General features: G+C 43.3%; 1 long non-coding RNA gene across 1 annotated transcript; it reads left to right on the top strand.

Annotated features, from left to right (window-relative positions):
* Positions 1 to 3,237: 3,237 nt before the first annotated feature.
* Positions 3,238 to 8,335, top strand: LOC129380375 (uncharacterized). Its single transcript, XR_011892392.1, has 2 exons — positions 3,238 to 6,536; positions 8,171 to 8,335. It is a non-coding gene; the product is annotated as an uncharacterized lncRNA (long non-coding RNA).
* The last annotated feature ends 11,260 nt before the right edge of the window (positions 8,336 to 19,595 follow it).

Below are 19,595 nucleotides of genomic sequence, written 5' to 3'. Positions count from 1 at the left end.
CAGCAAGCTGGACAGGAATAACACTGAAAAACCAGCAGATGTTAATTGTCGCACTTATCATGCGAAGCTTCGTACAGTATGATGAGGGCGTAAATAAATGAGGGTGTTCCTCAAGGCCTTGTAGCACATGTCACGAGTTTGGAGCAACATGATGTATAGCACTTTTTTGATCGCATGCTATAGGTTTAGCAGGTGTGGCCATGGTTGAAGTGCAGTGCAAGGTCAAGAAAACAGATATCTATGAGCAGCACCCTGGTAAAGGAGACTCTGGGAAAACTAGTGGGAAGCCTGTTGAACATCTGGTTGACCCACTTGCTGGCTCCATCAGGCAAAGTATGATAAGAAAAAGGGAGTCATCAACACATCAGAAGGTTTTTACATATAAACACTGCTAAGGTCATAATATGCCAACAAGTCTTAGTGCGCAGGCTATGCACGACCAACTACATATGCCTTCTGTTCGGACATTGCTTATTGTAACTAACCAGGATGGAGTAGACAAAAAAAAGAACAGCAGCTCCATTAATTTGGTTACACTGGTATCAACAGTGTTTTGTAAGTGTACATTGCCATACTCCCCAATGCCTTCTTGGGTGACATCAGCAAGGACCAGCTTGAGGCAAGGGGTTAATAGACGTCTTTACAAGCTAAAAATGCATGCATGCATGGAGAGCACATTGTGTCCAAAAAGTAGGCACTTCACAGGGGCACTGGAGAAGGAACAGGTTATTAACAGTGGGCAAAGACAAGCTACTAAACACCCAACACTGTTGCCATGTAACAACCTCTGAAACAATCCCTCTTAAAGAGGAAATCATCTTTGTGTATCCATAAAGAGGGCAGATGGGCAAAGCCCCTTCAGTAATGCTGCCAGCTTCAAAAGCCCATTTTGCACATCCTGAATGCTTCCTTCTTAAGACTTTGCTGGGTGCAAGCATTCTACTGTCCAAAAACTGTCATTGAGAGCACTGTTGGTTTGGTGGCAATAAAGTTCAGAAGCAATTGCAACAAACCTCCCTTCCTAGTTGGCCTGGATGCTCACGGTGCTTATGAAGCAGCACCATGAGGAAAGCAAGGTGAGCCGATGCCTCCAAGCCCTTGTTCGTTTATCACCCTGTTCTGTTAGTAACAACCATGAGACTTGAAACCAACAAGCTCAAGCTCAGCACTCGCATGGTTACTGCGGAGGATCCATAAAAAGCACAAAAACAGAAAGAAAACTCAAGGGAAAGGATAAAGCACCATTTAACACTTAGTATTGCTACAGCCCACCCCCTTCTTTTATTTTGTCTGGTCGTGCTACATCTTTTTACTTTGCTACATCTTTTTATATATAGGCATGAACTTAGGTGATATTCCCAATCAGTGTCCAATTTTTATATACACTATGTGCTGGTTCAAAGAGGTTCGAAACACTGCAATGGAAGCTTCAAGTAGAAAAGGTGCCTGGAAGAAAAAAAAAAGCTGTGCTGCAACCATCTCGGCAACATCTTGTCCCTTTAATAAAAATTGTGCTTCCATATTAACTTGAGCCCTCCAGTTTAGAGTAAAGTACCAGTGCACTTATGAACAATGAATCAATTCTCAATGAGCATGTGCAGTCCAGCAAAATGCAGGGGCAAGAATCCGCATTGTGCTCCTGCATTGAAGGTGAATAACACGTACCATAATGGCGAATGTGCTTTAGTAAGCTTCCCTGCAATATGAATTTGTGATGTACAAAGAATTGTCAATAAAGCTTACCACGAGCACAGATGCACTTGCAAATTAGGTCACAATTGAAGATAATGAGCACAGTGTAAACCTATGTGCCCTTTCCACTCTTAGTATGCTTTACTGCATGACGCTAATTTTCACCCCTGTATTGCGGTGTAGCAAGCTACAATAGAAACTTTGCATAATTAGGCTTTTTAGGATTATCTTTCTCGCAATACACTAATATTTCGCGGTGAAGCCTAAGCAATGTACGGTGAAGCATACTAAAAGTGAAAAGGGGCCACTGTCACTGGACATAATAAGAGTTCTTTAATCATACGCTCGCGAACCCGCCGCCTCTCAGGTCGCCTAAGTGGACATACTATGCTGGCTGATAGTGGCCCCCTCCCACTTTTAGTATGCTTCACCGCGTAACTAAAATGTACTGCGGCGAAGAAACCGTACATTTGTATTGAGTGAATAAACAAATGGTTTTTACAACAGTACAGAAATAAACGCGCACCATGCATCAGTCTACCACACGGAAGTGTCGCAACATACGGTAGCTGATTCACACAGGCCGTGTAGCCCACTTATCAGTCGTAAAGGGTATTATAGGTAATTCAAAATTTTAGACACACATATGTGTTTATGTTTACGTTCGCACTCCTTGCGTAATAAGACTTCCAGAACTTCCACAATAGAAAGTAATTTTATATGTCTCGTTTTCAACTCGGCCGTCATGCAAATGACATATAGCGCGGAAAAACGTGAACATGCTGCGTGTTAGCGTCGTAAACTTCATACTAGGCAAGGAGCTAGCACACGACAGTCCCGCGACAGGCGCTAATGCGACCAAGACGGGACATGTCTGTGAACGCGCAAACGGAGCCCCTAAGCCACTCTGCTCCTCTGCTACCCCCGCTGCACGGCTGCACCACTCGTTTCAAGCACAGCACACCAAACACACATTCAGCGCTGAACAGTGGGCGGTCGACGCAGTTGCATTTTGCATGACTTGCAGCGAGCAGCACATCCCTCGATGTCCGTTAAGCAAAGTCTGACACGGCGACGCCACATCGCGGTTCGCAGAACTTCGCTGCCCAGGCGCTAGGCCACTTCGATATTTCAATTGTCACCACCGCCGGGTTCTCAAGAAAGCACGGGTCACACAACGTAGATTCTGTCGTGCCAGAACTCATCGAGGCCAAAGCCGCACTGCCGCACCGCCACTACTCATGGCTTTCCGCCAAGTAACACAGAACCTACAACCAACACACAAGCAACGCATGCACGATTACATCATAGAATAAAGAAATTACATGAGCAATGTTGAACAACGCGCGGTCCAGAGAACGATCACGCCGAGGACGAACTCGCCACGGCGACGCTCGGCGCCAGCATCGCGCCTTCTCAAAAATCCCTAAATGATGCTGTCCCTAGGCACCTAGGATCAGGTCACGTGAGGGATTTTTGTACGACAAATAGACGCACGCTGGCTAGAGGGGGTAGTGTGGCGGGCGACTCATCCGCGCCGTGGAGGAGGAGCGCGCGGAGCGCGGTGAAAATTTAGCCACCGCTAGGGGCACTGCTGTGTTCAAAGGTGCCACGCTTGCGACGGCCGGGCACCGACAAGGCTTCGCCGGCTGCGTTGACGCTTCGCTGTCGCCTCTGTCGTCGTCAGTGAAATTTGTCTGCAGTGTTGGGTCGTCGCGTTGCCACACGAGGAATGGACTCTTCAGATTCAGACTGTTGGATGTAATGAACCCTGCCGTCAAGCCGCTCAAGCACGTGCTTTATACCTGGATGCAAAGGCGGGTATCGATCTTTCTCGCAAAAGCTTTCTGTGTTTGAAAGCCCCAACTGATGTCTTGGAAAGGGAGCAGTGGACCTGAAATATTAAACGGGCTGAAAAAGATCTTACCAACGACAGCGTGGTTTGTGAACGGCACTTCGACGAAAGGTTCGTCGAAAGGACCTACCGGCACACAGTCAACGGTGAGGTTGTGGAATTGCCGCGCGATCGTCCGCGTCTGAAAGAAGACGCCGTGCCCACTGTGTTCCCTGAGGCACCTAAGTATTTCACGAAGCTCCGATGAAAAGGAAAGAGAGAAATATATGCGAGCAGCTTGGACCTGCTGCAAAACGGCAAAAGCTGAACGCAATCAACAGGCAAGACGCCCAGCAAGATGACACCGTAGCGCACACGCAGCTACGCCAGGGGCCAGATATACCAGATATCATTGCCTCAATAAACAGCACGCCGTGCAACTTGAGCGTGCGTGTCATAATGTCTGCCTACCTGATGCAACATGGAGTAAGGTAACGTTTCCAAGTGAACGTTACAGTGTGTTTTTCGGAACCATGTGAGCTCGAGGGCGAGCACGTTGACCACATCTTGGTGCCGAAGTTAGTGAAATTCAAGTCGGAAAGCAACCAGCAACCAACCGGAGTCGTTGTGTTGCTCTGTATTCCTCAGGGGCCAATTGCGCTCACAGTGCACTGTTTCTTCGCCGGAGGAAGCGCAGTCAGTGCTCCACAGCACACATGCACTTATGTTGTGTGGAGGCTGCGGCGTGAAACCAGAGGAGCAAGGAAGATATATATCGTTTGCTGGGTGCTACCTTTCCATCAAGTGCACTTACGTATGTGAAAGTAACGGCCCCTGCATTCATTGCAAATACTTGAGAAAACTGCTGCAGAATCAATTTTCACGAAAGCGACGGAACGGGAGTGAAACAGTTAAAAAAAATAATGAATGAAAATGTTCGGTGCGACAGAGCCCTGACTACAGCATTGCCATTTCTACTCTAAAAATATAAGCTCTCCAAGGAAAAAGAAAAGAGAAAATTAAATTTAAATTATTTCAACACTGAACAAAACCTTCGAGAGCGAAAAATAGACACGCGAACCATTGCTTCTTATAAGAGGAAATATTAAGCAGTTTACACTCCAAAAAAGCCCATAAAGAAACAAACACTCAAGACATAGTTTGACTGCGCTCACGTAAATGGATTAATTCACATGAAGTTGGCGAAACATGTCAAATCTGGTCAATGCTGAGAAACATTTAATTATAAACTAAACGCCGGTTGCCTGCTGCGTCTGTTAAAATATTGTGGTTTTCGTTTATGTTAAATACACCATTTAAAATTTCAAACGCGCGCTTTTCAACGAACTAACAAAATGACTAGTTCATGTCCTGTTAACACGGACGCGGCGTGTAATTATTAGAAACAAGGTGAAAGTATAAACAGGCCGTGTCTGCTGTGCCCGGGGCACAGCAGACGAAAGGTGCCCGAAATGTCTACGTTCACCCATGACGTCACGTCCGCTATAACCCATGATGTCACATCCGCTCATTTCCATGGCGGCCGTCTTACGGAGCCGGCTGCGCTGCGAAACGGTCCGTATTCCATGCCCACTTAGAGCGTGAGTAATTCATCTTTCCACGCTATATGCGTGTAATAAAGGATTGGGGCTGTGAGCAGTTTGATGCGTTACCATTAGGTACCTTGTGCGCATATTTTGCCTCCTGGCCGCGTCAAATTGCAGCCGGCATGTGGTATGGGCCGTGGCATCTTATATGGAGCTGCTCATGTGAGTGGTATTGCCTCCGTCAGGATCGTCAGTGCGTGCACAGAACCATTCAGTAGTCTGGTTCAGGGGAGAATGCGCGAAAGAAAGAGGACGTAAGAAAACACTGGCATGACGAGCTGTTCCGTCAGATCGCGTTACATCGCGCTTTTTTTTGTAAGACCATCTCGCTCGAGCGAGAGGATCGTAGAACAGCATTACTACTGTTTTTTTACAGCTTTGCTGCGGCTCATTTAATCATCACCTGCATTCTTTTAATACAAATGACGTCGCTGCGCGGAAGAGCGTCTCTTGAAGTTTCCAAACAAGAGCCAATGCCGCCGTGCTTGCTGCATACACGCTTGCCTTTCCTAACGCAGTTAAGACGCGGCACTAGCTCTGCTACTGCGTGATACAGGGTCACTGTGATAAGAAAATTAAAAAGAACAAACGAAATAAAGGCAGAAAATGTCAAACGTTGCCAAGCGTGATAAACGGACCTGCCTCGCTAGATGAGTTGAAGAAATCGGCGTCCTGAAGTCAGCTTCGCCGCAGTAGACTAGTGTTACGCGGTGAAGCATGTCAGAACTGAAGAGTGACCGCTTTCACCGACATAAATAATATGTGTTCCTTAATGATGTACGCGTGCACCTGCCGTCTCCTGTTACATTACGCGCGCCGAGGCGCCTAAGTGTACTGGCCGGCCTTCAGCGCTAGTTCGGACGTGGCTGTGATGCTTTGAACCGTTGGTTTGTCGACCTCGTAAGCCAGTTAATGTTTACACGGCCATTTTTTTCTGAGCTGTTGATTTCTTCCATAATAGCTACGTAATTTCGTAGTTTCCTGTTCAACTGCTTTGGTCATATGCGAGTCAAGGTTGTTCTCTTTAGCCGAGCGCAGTTTTCGAAAGCGAAACGACGCTTTTGCATCAGCATATAGTGCCGTCGCCCATTTACAACACAGTCAATCAATGTAATTTTGTATGTCACTGGGAAACCGCCGAACGCAGGGAACTCACTCGCATGCGGGGAACTGCATAACTAACCACAGGATTACCGTGCCTCTTGGGAAGCTGCTTTGCATCAAAAACCAGGTACCCTTGCTATGATTCACCGCAACATATTTTGTATGTCTAACCGCTTAACATATTTGTATTGCGGTGAAGCTAACCTTACGGAACCGAATTTCGCAACGCTTTTTAGACTCCTGCATCTCTACCAGCCACTACCAAACGCTTGTCGGTACGTCTCTTGGCAAAGGTCCAGGTAAATCTCCCCTGTTGGGAGTTGGGGGACTCACGTATATGAAAACGGCCAAGGAAAGCAGTTGCCCTGATGAAGGCACGCTCCCCTGTCGAAACATTTGCACCAGCCTGTTCGACCACCGTTATCACCGCAACATATTTGTGTGTTGCGGTGAAGCATGCCGATATTGGGAAAGATTTACATGAATCTGGAATGTATGGTTTCTGTCAGCGACTAACCTAATGTTCAACTCTCATCAAAGCAGATTTTCGTGGCAGGATGCATGATGTCTTGAGAACTTTTGTTGGCTAAAGCCATACGTGCCAGGTTAGCTCTTGTCACAATGATACGCTTTACCGCAATACACAAGAGGTCCCGCTGCAGGACACGCCCGCCGTAGTTAGCCAAAACCTTATGTGATGGTTCACTCCAAAACACCTCCTGTATTGTGGTGAATCGTAATAAAGCACATTTGTCAGTTTAGAATGTAAAGACCCTTGCCCTTCGCTTTTGTAATAATATGACTCAGTTTAATGAGAACATGTATTCACTGCTAAAAACATCCACATTGAAATGGAGATATGAACACTGATGGCAGCCTGTGTGATGTTTTATCCCTTTACTTTTTTGTGTACCTGTCACGCTGCCATTATTAAATTTTCCTGTACTTTGTTAGGTGCTGACGTACATAACATTACATCACAAAGAGCCACTGTGTAATTAGTGTTCAAAGACCAGTGTGATGGCTTTACTCAAGAAAGGTTTGGGTTATGTTGTTGTGAAGGTTTTTTTTTAGAGGTAGCTTTCTGAGAAGAAATGAGATGTCAGGAAATAGATCTCAATGGCACAGTAATCTTGGCTGCCTTTTGCTCAAACGTGCCCTAGACATAATTGAGTGATTTGCACTTGCAACTGGACAGCAGCCGTAGCTTGGGAGACCAGTGATATGGCATATTTTATCAAACTAGGTGACACATAGCATTACCAGTCCGAATAGAGACCTGTTTAAATGTTTGTCACCTTTAACACCTAGATTTTCGACTATGAATTCAGAAAAATCTGTAGCACATTTAGAACCTAGGTTTTAAATGCTGTATAATTTGGCTTCTTGTTCACTGCAGCTGTGCTCGGCTTCTGTCCAAACAGGAGAGCACTTCTGCACAGCTTATTAGGGAATATTCTTATTTACATACCTTCTTTTTATTTATCTCGCCTACAATCACAATCAAATGTTTATGGCACATGAATGTGCTGTGCATGAATCTAACTTACAATGCCATGTTCAACAGCACAGTGCATGTAGCTTGTGTTGGTTCATTCAAGCTAAGCATTGCTACAGCCTTTAACTGTAGGTATCATGGTATGAGAGCAGAGAAATGGATATGCAAAGACAGTTGGGCACATTGAGACAACATCTTTGTTGTGTGTGAAAAGGTGACAGATACACAATATGGGGAGAACGCATGCACTTTCATATTTTCTCGCGCACAAAAAAAGCCAGAGGAATAAGGTTTCTTCACTGTGCCATAGAAACTATATGTTTGCTCTCAAAGGTAATTCTGATTCATTGGATATGTTCCTGTGCTGTGTTTATTTTCTTGAGTGTGCTTTAGTTTTTGCACGTTAATGTTTCAAACTCGTCTTTATTTTCACAGACTGAACATCCCACGTCTTGGCTTGACTTCCTGGTACAGGATACTTGCACTTAGCATGGAGTGATGAAGCAGAGCAGTGTACTTCTATTAAATGTGCAGATTTTAGCAGTATAACAGCAGTTCACTAAAAACATGTGTGCTGAAAATAAAGTGTTCTTACCCACATTCTTCGTCTATTTATTTATTTATTAATACTGTCAACTCTCATAGAGGGTCATAACAGAGAGGACAATACAATTACATAAATCAAATATGGACAATGTCAATGTACGTAAAGTTGCTTAACACTTGTCAATTCACAGTTAATAAGATGTTCACTTGAATGCTGTTCAGCACACTTCTGACGTTTATCAAAATACGTACAATGAATATCAAGTCGCACATATCACTTGGCACTTCAAAACTAAATCGAAAACTCCCATAAATATGCCTCAGCAGCATTTTCAAAGTCGGTGACATCTTTTAGGCTAACAATAGCGTTTGGCAATTGGTTCCACATTTCTATCGCATCCAGGAAAAATGAGTATCGATATGTATCACTGTTGGTAAAATCCGGCTTTATGACGTAGTCGTGGTTAGTTCGCGGGTATCTTTTGTCTGGAGCATGTAGATATTTGAGCTTATCAATCTTAAGTTGATCCTGCATTATTTGATAAAGCACCTTCAGCCTATATTTTTTCCTACGTACCTCAAGAAGATCGAAGTTGCAACGCTGTAACATAAGCGTGACCGATTCCTTCCTTCGTTATGTCGAACAAATAAAACGCGCCGCCAGACTCTTTCCAACTTCATCTTAAGCGTCACTTGATGGTGACTCCAAACGACGCTGAATATTCTAGTATCATCCTAATGAAGGCGGTGTATGCAATAAGTTTTACATTACACGATGCACGTTCCAGTTTTTTTTTCTAAGAAAATATAACTTTTGATAGGCAGTTATGCAGACGTTATCTATATGTTGGTTCCATGTCAATTTTGCTCATATTCCTGCATTCTCTTCAGCAAAACCACTTATATGGGGAACTGATCATGATAAGTGCTCATGAGCATTTTAAAGAACAGCCTTGAACCCTACTCATGCACTGGTAAAATGTATAGATGCAGTGAAATTGAAACAGAAGGCAAAATAGCAATCATGATGCAGTATTTGTCAGACAATTATGTCAGCAATTTTTGCATAAAACTATTTACTTAGAGCATACTAGCACTACAAAGCACCCATCTTTCTTGTTAGGCATACATTACTACAAGGTCTTTAAAGGTGGCCACAAGAGAGATGCTGGCTTTAATGAGGAACTATAGAGGTTAAAGGCAGCCATGGAAATGTATTAAGAAATTATGCAATGCATAGCATTTAATCAGTTCAGAGAGCTTCCAAAGTTGCCATAAGGCCTTGATAGCTGTGGATGAGGGAACAGTTGTAGCCCTATTTGGAGCATGAGAAATGAACATTAAGATCGAAACATAAGTAACAACTCGTAATGCAATTAAAACATCTTGCTATACTTTTAAAAAGACAGTGAAATGAAATTAGTGACACAATTTCCTTGTCTTTTTACTTCATTTAGGTTCAATATACTTATTTTAGTAACACAAAAAAGCAGCGTGGTGAAGCACATAAAAAAAAATGCTAGTCTGTTTTTATATTCTGTTTTCTCTAAATTCAAAGTTCAGTAAAGTTAACTTAGAAAGCTACGGTGAAGCCATTGCTTCAGCCTGTATGGTGCATAACAGCAGCAATCGCCAGCCTAACTGCTTGGGTTTACAGTGCCTTATTTGTATTGTATACCTTTTAAGTGCTGAGCTACTGGAAGATTGATTAAGGTGACCAACATGCTGAACCAGTAGTTTACTGAGTAAAATACATGGAGAAGGGTGGAAAGATAGGACAGAGAACAGAGGATGTATTCTGTGTCCACCTAGTGGAAATGTCCATTTCATCCGCTCCTGAAGTTCTGATTGGCTGGGCTGGCGTATGCATGAGAAGGAGACATGCTCCCCCAGCTAATTTGCACTTCAGCAGAAGAGGATATGGACATGTCCACTAGATGAATACTTACAAAGCTATTTAATAAAGTACTTCTGTAACCAACATGCCTGCTATGCCATCCTTGCTTTCAATGTCTGTCTTAGTAAAAGTGTGAAAGAACCAGGTTTATGCATGAAAAGTTTTCCTGAGGGTGTGTGCCTTGAAGCCCGTAGTGGTAATCACAGGAAACGGGGGTGGATCCAGAGTAGCACCAAAGGGCAAGCCTTCATCGAAACAAATATGGAGGGAAGTGACTGCATGCTCAAACTTGTCAGCTCACAAGTTTGCCAAGACCAAGTGATATCAGAAGTTGATGAAGCCTACATGGTTAATGTATAACCGCTTAGGCCAAAATTATTTAGCTACTTTTTATGAGGACTACATATTTACTGGAAATCTCAAAATAATTATGTTAGTGCAGAATACCTTCCACTAGTTGTGACGTCCTTGAAAGAATGAAAATGTTTGAGTTGCACTTGTGTGGTGCATGAAGTTACTTTAAAAAAAAACAACTCAGCAATGGAAACAAAATGCAAAGAGTAGTATCCGAAATAAATTGCCACCTCTTTAGGGCTAGATGAATTCAAATAATAATAATAAGCAAATGAAGATCGGGCATACAAGATAGATGTTTCGGCTCCCACTTGAAAGCCTTGTTCACAAAGGTTGTGAACAAAGCTCCAGTTGAACCAGTTCTTATTTTTCATTTTTACGGCTGGCATCTAATTTTAAACTACTTACCGTGCCTCTTTTGACCAAACCAGACAGGCTGCCATCAAACTCTTCACTACTTCAATGCAAATAATTGGAGGTTGGCAAATAAATTTTTCTAATAGGAATAGTAGGTAACGAATAGTCAAACACTGATGCATACAGTTACCGCAGGCATATTTATCTTCGAATTAAGCACCATGCTTATATTGTCTAGTAAAAAAAGGACAGCTATCAAGGAAGATTAGGATTATTTTTAAGCAAAAGTAATTATACCTCATATATTTGAAGCAGATGTAGTGCTTCTGAAGAATCACGTCCAAACTGCAAACACTAAAACATTAAGCTGGGATATTCAAAAAGACAAGTACATGTTTTGCTCGCCAAGTGACTTTTAGTGTGCTCAATTATGTAAAGTGTGCTATTATATGATTAATGTAATTTGCTAATGTAAAGAAAGAACAAGCCAGGATCTCTTGCTTCATATATATGCGCTGAATCAAGGAGGTAATTAAGGAAGAAGAACACCAGAAATAAACACGAATATTTGTGTGCTTTCTGGCATAAAATAATTATCATGTAAGCCACATAACATGCTTTCCAAAGCATCCCCTACCTTAACTTACAGCTGCATCACGTGAAGGCACTTTCTAAGAACACACATGCTTCATGATCATTCACTGTGTTAGTGACTCCCACTGAAGTAGACTGAGAACATATCTGGGCATTGCATTCAATAGCTGATGTAAAGTGAAAAGACTGCTGCTTGTAGGTATGAATGAACCAAGTGAATAAGAAATATAGGTTCTCAAACTTCTAGTAGTAAGTGTGGCAGCACTTAAGAAAAACATATTGCAACTAAAAATTGCAACACATGATGAAATAACTGAAATAGCTAGGGAGAGTTTAATAGACCAATAAACAAGAAACTGCAAATTCCCAACATTTCTGAATACTTTTCTTCACATGTACTCACCTCATAAGTATGACTTCCCTTAATGCTCGAACCTCTGCCTTAATTTCATAATTCCCCATTCTCACTGCTTCGCTCATGCTGATTGACATCTAGCACAAAGGTTGGCGAAAGTAGCTGAGCATGTGCATGTGTTGTGAGGCAAGCTGCCCACATCTGGTAGCCGCATGCCAATTTCTCAGAGTAGATGAAAGGGAAGCCTTGAGGGTAAACCATAGAGAAGACGGATACCTTGGTTCAATGATAACTGAAAACACCAACATGGAAAATTTGGACAGCCCACAGAATCAGCAGAATTGACATAGTTTGGAAAAACTGAAAAGATGCATTGTGATATTTATGTTACACAGGTTCCAGTCAAGTTGAAGATTTTCACTGTCTAATAAACTTATAAGACAATACATGACCAGCAATACTGTATGGAACCTAAACAAGTTTAATAAAGTCACATAGAAGTCAGGATGGAGAAGTGACTGAATTGAGGATGCTAAAATGGATGAGGTGGAGGCAGATTGTGAAGGCAGGTCTTAAAAAATTAACATTCAACACACACTTAACTTGGCAAAGATTGGACTCAATGTTCAAGAAGAAATTGACTAAGATAATTTATTGGTATACGTACATGAGAGAGCAGCAACAATACAGCAGAGATAACTGTCATGCAAGAGGAAAGGACGTCAGTCTAAAAATTAACATTTGATCAGAAGAATGGTTATGCATGGGCTCAGGCTCATGTACAATTCTGTATGGTACGCATGATGTCAGAGCTGCATAGCATAAGGAACTGTGGCCTTAGATGCCTCGATTATGAAATGATGTGGGCCAAGAGTGGAACAAGGATAGCATCAAAAGGGGGCCTCCTCCAAAAGGAGAACCATAGGGAAACAGGGTGAGAGAGGTTTCCTACGCAACAGATACAGAGTCATAGTCATAGAAACCATGACCCAAGGAGCTGCACAACAAGGTATATAAATTCAAATCTCTATACAGTTAAACCTCAGTATAACGAAATTCTAGACATAACGAAGAATTTAACTTTTCATAACCTCTTCTCCATATTACACCATGCAATTAGAGCCTCAATATAAAGAAGTGTGTTTGTGTGCAATTTCAATATAACGAAATTTCGCTTCTGCCGCAGAGGAGTGCCACTTGAGACAATCAATGGTAACTTCCGCGGACGCAGATAGTCAAATGACTGAATTACAAGCGGCTCCTTGCAAACGCACCTCTCAAACTGCGTGCAGCGCGACAAGAACAACAGCTTGGAGCCGCATCATGTTCCGTATAAATTAAGTCCAAGTGCGATCAGATCCTATCGCGCCCCGTGCACTTAATTGTGCTTTAGGTGCGAGTGAAAGTGTGTGCGAGGGTGAGACAAGAAAGATGGTGGCTTCATAAGTGCGGCCTTCCCACGCGAGCAATGGCAAAGTGGGGAAGGAAAGCGAGCTCGCGGTAACGCGATCAAGCGCGCGCGAGGGGGCGGAGTGGGGGGGGGGGGGGGGGGTAAGTTGGCGCGCGTCTCGGCCATGACTGGCCGAGACGCGGCTGGGCGCATACGCAGCCGCGCACCCTGCTCTAGAGGTAATCTGCTGCGTGTGGAAAGAGCGGGCATATCAAGACGGCGTGGCACCATGTAAGCTGTTTTCCCGCACGTTTAGTATTGAAGGTTGCGCAATCTCGAGTTTTGATGACCCGTTAGAACGAGAAGCAGACGAAGCATTCGCTCCCAGCTGCCGGCGCTTTTCATGATAGCGTCGTCGCAGTGCGACCGGGCGACGCTTTGGGGGCGGAGTGCACGCGAAAGCATGGCGCCACTCAATTCGTACCGCTGATGTAAAAATATCAACGTGGCATATGAAACCGTATCATTCATCGCTGACTCCTATATTTGTCAAAATAAAATGTTTTCTCATTCAAACTTACTTTTTTTTATTGCCCAATAATTCGGAAAATTGCATGGCCCCTCTCCGTGCAACAAAAACGATCGGCGACTGTACTCATTTGCATAACAGATCGAATTTCAATACAAGGAAATTTCTATATAACGAAGCGAATTGCCGATTTTACCTACTTTGTTATATCAAGGTTTAAGTGTATAAAGAAATTTCCTGTTCCCTACACGGGGGTGGCAATGTGGGCTTGTTCGTTGATCATCATGGAACGGCATGTAGTGTAGCACAGCAAAAACAAGAACACAAGAAGAAATGAAACACAGACACAAGCGCCTAATTATGTCTGTGTTTTCCTTTTTCTTGTGTCCTTGTTTTCGTTGCATTACACTACACGACATTCGATACTTTCACTGTCACATTCATGAGCACTGAAAACCTAGAATCAACTAATATCTTGCCTGATTTGCCATAATTAAAAAGAAAAATGTGGGTATAGTAGGTCTAATTGAGTTCTGGGGATTTTAGTATCACTGACATATAGCTTTTAAGAATGTTTAATCGTTTCTTCCGTTAAGGCAGAGTACATGCTCAACTGCTACAATAAGTGTGAACGTAGGCAAAAACGACATTTTTGGCCCTTGCATCAATTTTATGGCATGTTGCGTGATCTAATCAAGTGGTTTCAATTTGACGAAGTTCTCGATTTAACAAAATAAAACCTCACATCCCAATAAAATTTATTAACTAGACTTACTGTACTTTATAACCAAAGTACTGTATAACTATAAGCAGCTACAGCCGCCATGAGTGGCGAGCAGAATTGAAATAAAATTGCTTTAGTCGAAACACGCCGAGCGCTGCTGCTAAAGTATGCGCCACATGCATTGGGCAACTGTGGGAACCGCGGTACCACACGCAGTTATTCAAAGCAGCACATAAAAGTGCCGTGGACTCAAATTGGTTAGTAAATGCATTCGGAACCAGTCTTTCGCTTACTCAATTAATATATCAGCCACACACTCGCATAGCACGGCCACGTGGCAAACGCGGCCATGCGGACGCTTCACTATGCGCGGATTGGCTGGTTGCAATATTGGGGCACTCTATGGGTGCATGTTTAAAGCACAGCGTTTTTTGCCTATCGCATCATTGTTGCGGGTGCTCCATGGCTGAGTGTATTGCATGGTACAGAATTGGCCCCAGTACCAAAAGTACACAGGTAGGGCGGTCCGTGCAGATGAAGTGTGAACGCGAGCTCAACATAACCACGTCGTCATTATTCTGTATAGCGATTATTTATGCGAAAGCGTCAAATGGCCCATTGAGCAAAAAAGCCGGCGTCTGTCGTCTCAGCGAAACAGCGCCTCAAATCCCATTGGCTGCGACCACGTCACAAGCGCGCCTCGACGAAACAGAGCAGGTGAAAGGGTACACCTGCTGTCGCTATAGTGCACCAGGTGTTGCATGAGGGGAGAGAGCATCGCCGCGATGCCACGTCATCGCTGCTCTCGCAAGCCGCCGCCCGGTCCATATCTCCCCCCCCCTCCACTGGGCTTAGCTGCTGCGCGTGCCTGCCGGCCTTGGTGGTCACTGCTGTTTCCTGGTCTCTGGTCATGCAGCATGTCGGTGGCATGCGGTGTTGGCACCGCAGGCTGCTGCTGCTTGCTATCTCGGGCCCAATGTAGCTCTAGGGTGCATCACTTGCAGCGTAAAACTCGGACTGCTCAGTGGCGTTCAATTGGGCATTAATGCTTTCACAATCACAACTCAGATAAGACATGCTCAGCTGTCCTCATATGTTTTTCTTTAGTTGCCAAGTGGACGCATCATTGTTCACCATTCACAGTCTTCAATCTGTCGCCATCATTGCATTGTCATTTCAAATTAGTTGTAATATCACGCCGTTGGATGCTGCCGCCTTCACGCTGTGTGGTAGATACGCAGTCATTGCCATGCATGCACTCATCATCCCAAAGTCGTTATGCCTCAATCGTGATGACTCTAGAATTGTCATGCCATTGTTGTCACCGCATCAGCATCATACTGTTGTCGGCATTCGACAGATGCATTACACAGCTTAGCATTACCTTTTCAGCTTCTAGAACAGAATGCACGTGGTGATCTGCCGCAGTAATATTATGAGAGACACTTGGGCGGAACAATTGCTGGCCTCAATCGCCAAGCCTCCCTGTAACATCATTTATTTCAATCTCCATAATAATCCTAAATTGTGTCACAAAACTTCTACAACAAATGTCAACATGGTTGCCATAAGACCTTGTCTCGCATGAAAAACACAACTATATCGTCATGTTCACTAACTTGATCTCCTCCATTGAACTTAGTTCTTGCGTTGAATGGATGCTTCTAGCGTTTTAAATTCTGCTACTTTGTGCCACTGCCTCCTTCTCCTGAATAAGCTAACTTAATATTGATCCACATGCAATTACTAAAATTCACTGAATGCTTTCTTCATGACTAAACACAATTTGTATGTTAACAACTCCAATTCACAAATCTGTCTTTTGTCACTTCTGGCATGCCACAATGCTGAGTGTTTAGGCCCTTGATTTTTCTCATTTTAGATCTCGCAAAGAACTTAACGTAGAAAACTAAACTTTCTGTTGATGACTGTGTGTTTTGTCGTGAAACAACCAAACTCTGGCAGGTCCGTTTCTGTTCAAACAGACTAAACAAATGGCCCACTGAGTAAAAAAGCCAGCGTCTGTCGTCTCAGCGAAATGGAACCTCAAATCCCATTGGTTGTGACCACATTGCGAGCGTGCCTCTACGGAGCAGATCGGGTGAAAGGGTACATCTGCCATCACTCTAGTGCGCCAGGTGTTGCGTGAGGGGAGAGGGCGCCGCCGCAATGCCACGTCATCCTTGCTCTCGCAAGCCGGCGCCCAGTCCATATCCCCCCCCCCCCCCCCCACTGGGCTTAGCTGCTGCACGTGCCCAGTGGGGCAATGTCTCCACTAATGTCTCTTCGGAGTGCCATCACTAGTTTAAAACCTAATATCAGTACCCTAGCAAAAAAAACTGATAGAAATTTCTACAAGTCTCTTAGGAATATGTATAGGTTGTATGGGTCCTTCTAAGAGTGATATATATTCCTACCTGACCCATAGAACTCTTTACCAGACTGGCAGGCAGCAGATAATCTCACTGTGCTGCCTACAAGACCAAATAGCATGATGTATCAGTCTTTTAAACCCAGATAGAGATCATCATATGACATACAGGAATCTGATTTAGGCACTGATAAAGCATGTTAGAAATAGCACACATGCCGGTGCCCACACGCCTGAAGAGACGTTTTTAAAATGAACTGAATATACAACCCTGAATGCATTGCCTGCCACGTGAACAGATTAACAAACACAGTTGGGATATTAGAGTATCAAATAAAAATGAAGCGTGTAAACTGTGCAATTATCAAAACTTTTTACAGCTTGTATGCACATATATTATCCTAAACATGTTTCAACATAAATTAAAGCACACGTTTTCAAAGCACAGCAGCGTTACTTAGCCTGTGAAACTACATTGGGGAAGTTGCATGAAAAAGGTATCAGTCCATCTTTGTAGCAGGTGTGCTCCAGTTCTTTTAATACAAAATTACATTTACAAATTTTGCGAGACGGATGTGCAACATTTAATGCATATCCAAAACAGGATTACTGTCATCATCATCATCGTCATCATCATCATATTTATGTCCACTGCAGGACGAAAGCCTCTCCCTTCGATCTCTAATTACCTCTGTCCTGCGCCAACCGATTCCAACTAGCACCCGCAAATTTCCTAATTTTGGCGCACCATCTAGACTGCTGCCATCCTCTACTGCACTTCCCTTCTCTTGGTACCCATTCTGTCACCCTAATGGTCCAACTGTTATCTAATCTGCGCATTACATGACCTGCCCAGCGCCATTTTTTTCTCTTAATGTCTATTAGAATATCATCTATATACCCGTTTGCTCTCTTGTCCAAACTGCTCTCTTTCTGTCTCCTAAAGTTATACTTAGCATTCTTCGTTCCATCACTCTTTGCACGGTCCTTAACTTGTTCTCAAGCTTCTTTGTCAGTCTCCAAATCTCTGCGCCATATGTCAGCACCCATAAAATGCACTGATTGTATACTTTCCTTTTCAATGATAATGGTAAGCTCCCAGTCAGGAGCTCACAATGTCTGCCGTATGCGATCCAGCCCGTTTTTATTCTTCTGTGAATTTCCTTCTCATGGTCAGGGTTTCCTGTGATTAGTTGACCTGGGTAGACGTACACCTTCACAGACTCTAGAGGCTGACTAGCGATCTGGAACTCTTGTTCCTTTGCCCGGTTATTTATCCTTATCTTTGTCTTCTGCATATTAATCTTCAGCCCCACTCTTACACTCTCCCTGTTGAGGTCCTCAATCATTTGTTGTAACTCGTCCGCAGTGTTGCTGAATAGAACAATGTCATCGGCAAACCGAATGTTGCTGAGGTGTTCGCCGTCGATCCCTACTCCTAAACCTCCCCAGTTTAATAGCTTGAATACTTCTTCCAAGCACGCAGTGAATAGCATTGCAGAGATTGTGTCTACTTGTCTGACTCCTTTCTTCATAGGTATCTTCCTACTGTTGTACTAAAGTTTATTTAGAAAAGCAAAACAAAGCACTTTCAAGACTGTGGATACTAACTGTAGGTCTAACGTGTCAGGCTGAGTTTGTGAATGCCATAAATTAGGCACTACCAGCGTGATTTCATTAAAGCTACTTTCTGGGCTAGTTGGTGCATACTTGATTTGAAAATTATGACAACGCTAATGCATCCATCCACAAAGGAACAAGGACAAGACACAAGCAACGTGACTACCAACATGACTAGGGTTTATTTTACACTCCATTATCTAAAGAATAAGCAAGCAACTTTAGCCACATTTAAACAAGCACATAAGAGGAAGAACACAGACTGAAGTACCAACTTCACCATGCCCATTTGTGCTCACAGATGCTGGATAGAACGCCAGGTCTAATTGGCACATGCTTTTATCATATTACAACTTCATATGAAGCTATTTTCTTTAGACTATGCACTTTTGCATTCATCCCAAAAGTATTGTGATATGTGACAGAACACAAGTGAGCTTGTGCAAAAAGAACAAACTGGCATGGCACACTGACAGGAAGCAAGGAAACAGGACAAGCATCGCTATTGGTACAAGATCTACAGCAATATATCAGAACATGACAATACAGCAATATTATTTAAGCAAAAGTGAGTACAGATCTGAGAATTTATTCAAGTAAGAACATGGATTCACCATTTTTAAAACCACATATTCATGAACAAAAACAGCTAAACATCAGTGCACATATTGCAAAATCAGAAGACACAATTCTTCACTGGGTGCTAGTTCAACCACCGCACGTTGAAATGTGTAAAAGTATTTTAACCTGTGTAGCTTTCAGCACGCGACAGCAAAGAAGACTATCAGAACAGGCTTCATATATAGTGTTTGGAGTCTTTGATTCAAACCGTAATACACTGTTAAAATAAAATTTCAGAGTTTGCTTGTTTCATTCAGAAAAAAGATAGTGTCTTAGTCATGCCGCCACAGTTAACGGATAAACTTGCACCAGCTACATTGAGTCAAAGGAGAAAATAAAGTGAGGAAGACAGATGCATGGTGTGAAAATGATGCTGTTGTATCAAGTAGCATAACTGCTCACTTAACATTCAGCTGCTTTCTATGCCTCTGCATACAGACTGAGAAGCTTTACCTCTTCACCATCTGCTAGTGAAGCACTGTTTGTTCACTGTGATCACCCA

The sequence above is a fragment of the Dermacentor andersoni genome, chromosome 1, assembly GCF_023375885.2.
Source record: "Dermacentor andersoni chromosome 1, qqDerAnde1_hic_scaffold, whole genome shotgun sequence".
Classification (NCBI taxonomy): domain Eukaryota; kingdom Metazoa; phylum Arthropoda; class Arachnida; order Ixodida; family Ixodidae; genus Dermacentor; species Dermacentor andersoni.
The sequence above is the reverse complement of the archived record's forward strand: the minus strand, read 5'-3'. Positions and strand labels throughout refer to the sequence as shown.